The following is a 10431-nucleotide window of genomic DNA, read 5'->3' as shown; positions in this document are numbered from 1 at the left end:
AAGCGAAATATAAATAAAAAATGAAGCAATATGGTAACTGAATAGGAATCAAACAAAAAGCAAATAAAACCTAAAATAAAATTGGTTATTCTTATATTTCATGATTTTCCAGTAAAAGTTAATTTTTTGTTAAAATCTAACAATGATGGTTATCAATTTAAAGAAAGTACATAGGAAGTGAGTGAAAGCATGAGAGAAAATACATGAAAAACATGAAAAGAAACGTGAGAAAAACATATAGGAAACATATACCATGTGTGTGAGAAGTATAGAAGTGTGGGGAAATCAAGATTCCCATGAAGTTTCGGAAGCGAGGAGTATCGCGCTTCTGAAGCAAGTTTTTGAGAAGCATGCCTTCCACCTACCTAAGAAGCTTCCGGTAACTCTGGGTCAGACCACTCATGCCACAGACAGATTCAAGTAGATGCATGTTCTAACTTCTTGTATGTTAGCATGCTTGCCTAGGGCTTCTTAATTATCATAGTGATAAGTTCAGGCGGTGCACTTTCCTGTCTTATGAATTGTGTAGCTTTATGCTTACTAGAAAGTGCCCTATCTGATCTGCACTTAAAGCCCACCTGAATTTGGTTGCCTTTGGGCCTGCGTGCACCAATAAAGCATGAAATTATGGTTGATTTGATTCAAAACAATTATTTAGAGTGTTGCTTTATGCTAAAATCTCATGGAAGAGCTAGTAGGGAACCTGTATGGGGTTATGGGGGTTCTTTTATAATTCTTTTTTGCGAGGATATAGGTATTATTTTATTAAAAATTAATCATAGCCACTAGTGCTGAATAGCGTGCATTTTTAAACAAAATGATTGTGCTCTCGGTTTTCTAACCAGCTGCCTTTCTCCTAATAAGATAATGTGTATATCAGCCTGAGGTAAATTAAATAATCACTTCCATCATGCACTATGGCCACAAACTGTGAGTTTGATGATGGCTTTAACTAGTTGATACTTAAATATTGATTTGTATTCACTCAAAAGCAATCTCTAGATTGTCTCATCTCAAAAGTAGTATATAAAATGCAGTGGGATTACAGTGCAAACAGTATGATCCCTCAGTGGCTGGAATTTTTTGGTACATGACCATTGAACAAGTGATCAATGCCTTGCATGTCTTTTGATGTTATCCACAACTTTTTCAAGTACATGCGTACTAAGTAAATCACCTTTTGATTTGCAACTTTGAAGGTGTGACTCGCGCATGGTTCAAAAGAAGAATCTTGCCCTCCACTTGCTTGATTATCAACAATGAAGATCTCACGCTCATTGTGCCTGATCTATTTGTACAACAATAATTACCACAGAAGGTTGCTTTATGGTACACAAGCCTTTTTCTTTTAGGGTGTGTTTGGATTTCGAGAAATTGCACTAGATTCTCCATGATCTCTCGTTGGCTGACGACTGAAGGATCAGGAAGATGACAAAAGAAGAAAAAGCCTATTTCAGAAGGAATGCCCTTCACTTTCTCACAGTCAGCTATGCTGAAGGCACTCTACCAAAATCTTCTGGTTCCTGTTCCTGGGTACAAGGCAGGCTGGATCAGGTGCAATCGCATTGCACAAAAATATGTGCTGCTGCCACCATCTGTCCGGTTCATTGCGAGTTTGGTGGGTCCCAACAACAGATGAGGGGCAGTCAGATGCAGCCGTACATTAGTTTTGTGCAATGTGATTGCACCTGATCCGCCAGCAGTATGAGGCTAGATCAGGTGCAATCACATTGCACAAAAATATGTGCTGCTGCCACCATCTGTCTGGTTCATTGCTGGTTTGGTGGGTCCCAACAACAGATGAGGGGCAGTCAGATGCAGCCGTACATTAGTTTTGTGCAATGTGATTGCACCTGATCCGCCAGCAGTTTATGGGTTCTTGGGAATTTGTTTTTGCCTCAAATCTAGAGCAACACAATGGCTTGCTTTACTCAATGCCAGAATCAACACCCAGATATGAGAGTTGCATAGTGGGCTGGAGCCTTGCATAGATGAGCTTGCAATGGGGTGCTGCTTTTTTGAGCTGTTTGCCAAGTCTTTAACATTTACTGCTTGACATTTTCCACTGTGGTCGTAGTATCTTATGAAGGAGTAGGCCTTCACTCCTTGTGGGTAATGAAGGTTATGGAAGATGTGCCCTCTTTATATAGCCTTTATTTCTTTTATAACTTTTGACAGAAATGCTTAGCTTAGGCTTGAGTTCAAAATTACAAAAAGAAGAAGGAAACTTTTTTTGTTTTGATAGGCAAGGTGGGGGGTTAGGCAGACCCCTACCAGTTATGCAACTATACCATTGGGTTTTGAACGGGCAACATCCTAACACAAGGTGATGTGCACTAGCTGCTCCTACCAGACAAGCGTAGCCCCCATTGGTAAAGTAAAAGTAAACTTGCTCATAAGGGCTCTGCACACCTTGCTAAGTGGGTTGGCTTAAGGCTTTCAAGTTGAAGGAAGTTGAGAGATCGAAAATGGAGTGCATGTTCTTTTCCGTGAGGCCTAAGCCAAATAGGAATCTGTACCTATGGAGTTTTGCATTGTGAACATCAACTCAAGTTAGACCCTAAGGGGTTCGGCATAGTGGGATGGGACCTAAACCATTTGACAGGCAGTCTAGGTTCAAATCCCATGGGTGTCATCCCTCTGCGTAAGCTGAAGCTTGGTGACTCTTTGGGGTCAAGGGGTAAGCCCTCAGAGCTTTACACCGACTTAGACAGAGACCATATGTACGTCTGGCTGAGCCAGCGTGGCTATGTCTCTGTGCTTGTGGTCGTTTCTCAACTCAAGTCCCCCTCTTGGCCTGTAGCTGAATGTCCAAACGATTGTGGTGAATTTTAAAGTACTCGGCTCCGTACTTAACCACACCTCAGTGCATGTACAGTTTTAATTTAATAACTACAGGGACACCCAGTGTCATGAGTTTACTTTTTCCAATAAGCCAGTGCAGCGCGACGGTTCTTTCTTACCGTCGCAAGCCTTTCTATCGCTCTGTCATGGGCATAGAATGCTTTATAAACCCACGACGCGTCAAGCTGACCAGTCTAACGGTTAAAGGCCGCGTACCAACATATTTTCATGTGCTGAATCATTTTTATTGACTCTACGCACCACTCAGTGCATAACTGCCTAGCGAAAGCTGATCAAGCGCATTTTCAAATTCGCATTTCATGTAGTCCATGCCGCTTAGTGCATAGCCGTCCCATACTAACTATCACTTTCGGAAGAGTCACAAATATTGCCTTAGCTTTGCGTGTCATTGAGCGTATTATAACTCCATGCATATGACACAACAAAACCTCGCCATCGAAGAAACAAGACCTTGTGACCCCGAGTCTGAAGACCAGTTGATGATTGAACACCATAGCAAAGATCACCACTTAGACTCATTCGCCGATACCTAGGCATTCACTCGCCTAGCCAAGAGTCACCATGCTCGGTTGGAACCACCTAAGGTGATTCCTAAGAGAATTAACCCTAACCCACACACACACCCGTGCGTTCAACCATTATGCGTGGGAAAATCTTGCAAGTCGAGAGGTCCTTAACCAAATCTCCAAAGGCAACATCTTCTGATCCGCTAGCACTGCTTAACCGAACAACGCTCCACGTCTGTACCATCACACAACAATACACTAACGATGATACCAATGCCTATCGCATGTCGTACTACCACCGCATGTCATTGATCAAGCGAACACATACCACACATTTCTACACTCAGTGCATTTTTCACTCAATAGAGCTCTGCACTGCACATATCATATTTCGAAAGATCCACTCGAGACACCTAGTACAAGAATGAAAAATAAACTGAAAATAAGAGTACGAATTTGCTTTAAGAACAAGAAGCAAAATAATGAAGATGCAAAGAACAAATGAAATTAACATAACTTATGAATCATGACTCAACCTAATTAGCTCGAAATGAGTCATCAAAGTCAACACACATTATGCCTCGACTAAAGTCGACTAAGTCTTACTATGGCTCGTGACTCAAACTGAGTCGATCAGGCCAGGGTGGGAGTTTTAACTTATTCTTGACAAAAACCAAGCTATCCTTTACTCATGATTAGCGAGTCCAGGTTAGGTGCAATATGATTGCACAAAAATTGTGTATTAAGCACCTGATTGCCCTCCATCAGGTCTTGGGCCCCACACCTAACGAGCCCTATCCCCAAGATGGAGGGTGATCAGGTGCTTAATGCACAAATTTTTGTACAATCATATTGACATGATTCGCTGGGTGCTCAATCCAAGTCGTTGACTTGGACTAGTCATTGCGCAACCGGGTTAGTTTGCCATCCATGCCCTGTCGATGACGTGTGTTCGGATCCAGACATAGGTAATGAGGATCTGAGCCATGACAAAGCCCTCGATTCTTGGGCAACAGGAAAGGGCTAGGTTGAGTCAGAGGTGAGCCTTGAGTTGGGTCCTTCTTGCTTTGTGGGGGAAGTGTGGGCCTCCTTGTCTTATAGTAAAAATACAAGAAAAAATACAAGAAAAGAATAAAAATACACTGCATTGAAATGCACAACACACAACAAAATGTCACATGTATATTTCTCCCCAACTCAGCGTCTCTTTCTCTCTCTCTCTATAAATATAAATATAAATATAAAAAAAAAAATATATATATATATATATATATATATATATATATATATATATATATATATATATATATATATATATATATATATATATATATACCATTTTATTATTTGTGTTCACATTATATGAACCAGCGTTGCATTCACTCATCTTGACATTTCTCGCGTGGTCTCCTTCTCAAGAAATATTGAGATGGGTGGCTGTCAGTAGCGCAGCGGCGCTGCATAAAAAATGCCTTATTATTATTCTTTTCTTGTATTTTGGGAGCAAATGATAAAATCATCACCAATAGTAATTTTTTTAATATCCACCCTCCTTATGATGATAGGGAGCACCTCATGGAGAGTCTTTTAGGCTCCTCCCAAGGGTATTTTCTAGGAGTGTCAAGGGGTCTGGTTTACCTTGGCCCCATCCGAACCAAACCCTATAGGGTTAAGGTATGGTGATAAATAATATGACCAATTAAGACCCGGGTCTGGACAATAAGGTCCGATTAATCATAGATCTGGGTATAGTTTGTGAAATTTTATACCTGACCCGAGTTCTGATCAAGACCCAAATTTTTTCAATGTAAAAATGATAAAAGATACGGTTTTATCTGGTATAGTCTGGGTCTGGTTCATGTAGTTCTTATCGGGTATGATTTTTCTTATAGTTGACTCAATTAAACTTAGGTCCGGACCCGATTCTATACCCGAAAATTGGGTCCAAGTCTGTTTCCACTTAGGTCCGATCCAAATCCGACCAGTTGACATCCATAGTATTTTCGTACCACTGGCGGTAGACATGCCTTGTGTGGTGGATATTGAATCAATATCACCTGATCCCAACCTAGGGAGCAGGCTCTCTCTTTTTTTTTTTTAAAAGGCAAGTTGGGTAGCCCAACCTTCACTGGTTATTATTCACTCTCCTCTTCACTGTACCACGGTCACTTTGTTTCCTTTTTTTTTGGTGGTCATGGATCTTGACATTTGGATTATTTTCTTTGGTGTGTCGTGTATGAGACAAGCAATATACACTTGAACACATACTACAAGTACGAAGCCAAACAATTACAGTTGTTAATGGTGCTCTCTCTCTCTATATATATAATCCATTTGTGTTAAGTGAAACATGCTAAATGTGTTTTTTGGGTGTTTTTTATTTTATTTTAAAATTCTGATAGTGCAAATGTGATCTATTTACTTGATTTTATAGGGACTAGCTCTTGAAGACTTTGATTCAGGCACATAGGAGGGTTTTTATAAGGTTTCAAAAATCAACAATCCAAAATCTTTGTAAAATTTTTAGATTTCAAATATGATTTTTTTATTGTAAACACATGATTCAGGTGCGGATTCATAGTAAATGAAACATGCTCAACACATTTATGGTGTTGAAACTGTGAAAAAAACATTGAAAAAGTCATTTAACATGTTTCATTTAGTGCGAATGTATTATCCTATATATATGGAAAAAATATACGGTAGTTTTGTACCATGATATCATACCATGGTACACAACCTTGTTTCTATGAATCTAGCCACCAAACGGTAGATTTAACCATCCATATATATTTTGCATGGTTTATTTAGTATGTTAGAAGGTTTTATCATGTCTAATATATCATAAGATCATGTTTTTAAGATAGTGAATGAATGACTCTAAAAATGGTATAAAAGATCAAATTTCAGTCAACTTTAATACATAAAAATAATAAATAAATTGTGTTAAACATGATCCAAAGATTAAATTTTAGGTTTGGAGCTTAAATCAAGTATGTACCACCAAACACACACACAATATATGTGTATTATATATAGAGGAATCTGCTGCTCCTTTTTTTCATTAGGCTTCCAAAAATCATGGTTTTAGGTGTTCTATGCTAGATCTAAGCCATTGGACGTGTTTATGATTGATTATTCAATAGAAAACATGTTTTTTATTTAAGCATCTTTATGCTCATGTGTGTATTCTAAAGAGGTAACAAAAAAATCAATGGTTGATATTGTACTAAATTTTGATGATAAATATTTACATTTTTTCATCAAAATAATTTGAAACAAAGCTTGTTTCTTAATAAATAAGCAATGATAAGTACACCTAAAGGTTCAGATCTAGCGTAAAAAAAACCTAAAACTAAGATTTATAGAGGGTCCTAAAGTGACTTAACTAAAAAAAGAGGCACATACACACACATAATCCAGCGTGATGTGCGCTCTTTTACTTTTTTTCCACCCAAAAAGGCTTTTAGTGACGGTTGCGACCGCCTAAAAGTTATTTTAACAACTTTAAAGCGTGCGACTGGCATGATCTGAGGGACGCACACAATCCATTGCTATCTCAGCAGGAAGGTTGGATGTAAGGGTGGCAATCGGGTCGGGTTGGCGGGTCGATCTGGCGGGTTGGCGGGTCAGCATACCTCAACCCGAACCCGACCCGTTTATTAAACGGGTCAGCTGTGGCAAACACGAACCCAACCTGTTTATTAAATGGGTAACCCGACACGACCCGCCAACCCGTTTAATAAACTGGTTGGGTCGGGTAAACGGGTTGGCGGGATGACCCTTCTGCCTAACCCATTTATTAAACCGGTCAGCCGGGTTGGCGGGTTGGCATACCCCTAACACGAACCTGACCCGTTTAATAAACGGGTTAGGCGGGTCGACCCGTTTAATAAACGGGTTAATTTAAGCCCAACCCGAACCCGCCTAAGAGGTGGGTTGGCGGGTCGGGTTAGGCGGGTCGACCCGTTTAATAAACGGGTTAATTTAAGCCCAACCCGAACCCGCCTAAGAGGTGGGTTGGCGGGTCGGGTTATCGGGTCGTGTCAGGTTTTGCCATCCTTAGTTGTAGGCAGCTACCACCTTCTCTCTCTCTCTCTCTCTCTCTCTATATATATATATATATATATATGCCAGTTTAAATACAAAAGGTGTAGAAAATATACAAATCAATAATAAAAAAAGAAAATTCTCGATATTTTGAATCAGGTGATGTATATCAAAGATAAAGTCGAAAAGCTTGAGGTTAAATATGATAAAGAAAATATAGATGGAGACTTATAATTTGTTAAATAGAAATTGAGAAAATGAAGTAGAGCAAGACAAAAAACCTAACCAGAGAATAATTGATAAGTTAGTGGTGAAGTAGAAATAATAATCGAAATAAAAACTAGTCATTGTGTTTGAATGTTATTGGTATTAGGTTTTGGAATCTCAATGATAAAATAAAAACAAAATTATTGATATATTTTGTCTATAAGAAAAAACACCAAATAGTAGAAGAAGTGAACTTTGATTTTTATATACCAAAGCAAAGGTGATATTCAAAGTTGCACTGATTACAGGGGTGTTAACCTTCACAAAGTTATGGAGAAAAGAGTAACAAACATTTAATCTGTTTCATGCCAAAAAATTCAGTATAAATGAATTTTACTTTTTACGGCCACTTATAGAGATGCTTAAAAAAAGGAGAGATGTGTACATAGTTTTCATTAATTCAATAAGCTTATAAAAGTTAACAATTACTTTAGATAGTATTAACGAACAAAGGGATCTTATATAGATATATTGAAATCATTCAATAAATATATGCTAGGGGTAATGTCTCTTACCTCGTGATCAGGGACGGACACCCAACTTTTATTTCGGGGGGGGGGGAGCGGGCAAAAATAAACCAATTTTTTTTCTTAAGAGGGGACAATATTTTTTTTATTTTACCTATGTTGGGAGCAGCCCGATAAAGGCTCCAATATAAATTTTAAATTCATGGGGTGGGGGGCAGGTCCGTCGTAGTTAAGGAACTCTTAGTTTTATTTTTTCAGTTTTTTACACATATGACCCTTCATATATTACCTACATAAAAACTGAAATTAGGATAATATTTTTTTATCGTATATGTTAGTTAAAAGAGGTTGGGGGTAGGCCTAAGAAGACTGGGATGAAAATGATAGGAAAGGATACTAAGGCTTTGAACCTCACCCAGGACATGGCATTGAATAAAAATGATTGGAGGAGAAGGATTCATGTGGAAGACCCAGATTGATTTTCTTTGTTGGTTCATAGACCCTAATTGTTTTGGGATGAAGGTATAGTTGTTGTTGTTACATATATTAGATTTTATAAAGGTTGAAAATTCAACAGCCTATAATATACCAAAATTTTAAGCCCAAAAAATCATATTTTTACGTTGAAAATTATGATCCGAAGCCGCACATGATCACCACCTCCGTGAGGTTTGGTCAAAACAACCACTCCTATGAGTTCCAACTGGGGCAGCAAATGCTATATATATATATATATATATATATATATATATATATATATATATATATATATATATATATATAGAGAGAGAGAGAGAGAGAGAGAGAGAGAGAGAGAGAGCCGAACTATAACCATCAACATTACGAAACATGTTCAACCAGCATTGAACCTACCAGATAACCCGCCAGGGCCAGGACATGCCAAGGAGCCCCAAAACGAAGGAAAAAAAGAAGAAGAAAGAGAAATGAAAAATGAAAAAAATAGAAGAAAAGTTAACAGAAAAGCACGGAACAACTCCAGTTTGTCGGCGAGTGTCACCCTGGATCATGAGTGGTCCTAGTGGGCAGATTGTGTTGTAGATCAGGGATGTTGATGCGAATAATGGCATACACGTCCGCCAAAATAAGGTTCACCATTTTGTTGAACACTGCCGGAATATGCCGAAAGATAGCATTGTTGCGAGTCATCCATACAACCCACCATGACGAGAGAAGCCAGGTTCGCCAAATGATCTGCCAATAGTTGCAATGACGAACTTGCTTAGGACCCCACAACAAATCGCTGGCGAACGATTCCTGGTGCACGTTGACCCCCGGCTTATTCCAAGTCACCTTGAAAATGTTTTGAAAGACAGAGCACTCCCCAAAAAGGTGAAACGCAGATTCTTCGGTCGCCTCGCACAACACACATTTACTCGGCTGATGGAATCCGATGGATTTGAGGAAATTGTCAGTCTGCACCCGATCGTGTAAGATTAGCCAATCTAGGAAACATGATCTCGGAGTCGGACCCTTGCCCCAGAGCAGGCTCGTCGGAAACCGGTCCACCCCCGTCGGAAGGAGAGCGAGGTAGCCTTCTTTTGAGCGGAAAGATCCGTTCGGAGCAAAGATGCGTTCAACGAACTGAGACTGTGAGTCAACATTTCCATTATGAAACAGAACCGCAGACCAAGCTTGGATCCATGATCGACGAAGCTTTGACATTGTGCGCTGACGCACGCTAGTGGCCCCCACCAAGGATTCCACACCTCCGTATTTAGCTAGGAGCATGCTTGCACACGGGGACCCAGGTTGGTGTGCAAGCCAGCTCTGCTTCACGACGAGAATCATACTCCTCAGCCTTGGATCCTTGATTCCCAACCCCCCCTGTATAGGGAAAGTCGAAGTGAGTCCCACCCTATGAGGTGGCGTTTGTTTTTGGTACCTCGCCCCGACCACAGAAAGTTCACCACTACCTGAGTTAGCTTCTTACTAACCCCCATAGGCATCAGGAACATAGACATAAAAAATTCTGGCATAGCAGAAAGAACGTGCTTGATGAGAGTCAGTCTACCTGCGATAGAAATGTAAGAAGCTTGCCAGCCCGATATTTTGTTCTGAACTCTTTGAATAGTAGCGCTCTAGGCTGCCGTTGTTACACGACTGATTTGAAGCGGCAGACCCAGGTAAGAAAAGGAGTTTTTCGATACCGAGCACCCGAATATCCGCTGGCCCATGTCCAGCATTAACGGAGGAGCATTGACCATGGATAGACAACACTTATCGTAGTTGATGGATAACCCTGACATCGATAGGAA

Source organism: Nuphar pumila, chromosome 14 (assembly GCF_984573655.1).
Source record: "Nuphar pumila chromosome 14, dmNupPumi1.hap1.1, whole genome shotgun sequence".
NCBI classification, from domain to species: domain Eukaryota; kingdom Viridiplantae; phylum Streptophyta; class Magnoliopsida; order Nymphaeales; family Nymphaeaceae; genus Nuphar; species Nuphar pumila.
The sequence above is the reverse complement of the archived record's forward strand: the minus strand, read 5'-3'. Positions refer to the sequence as shown.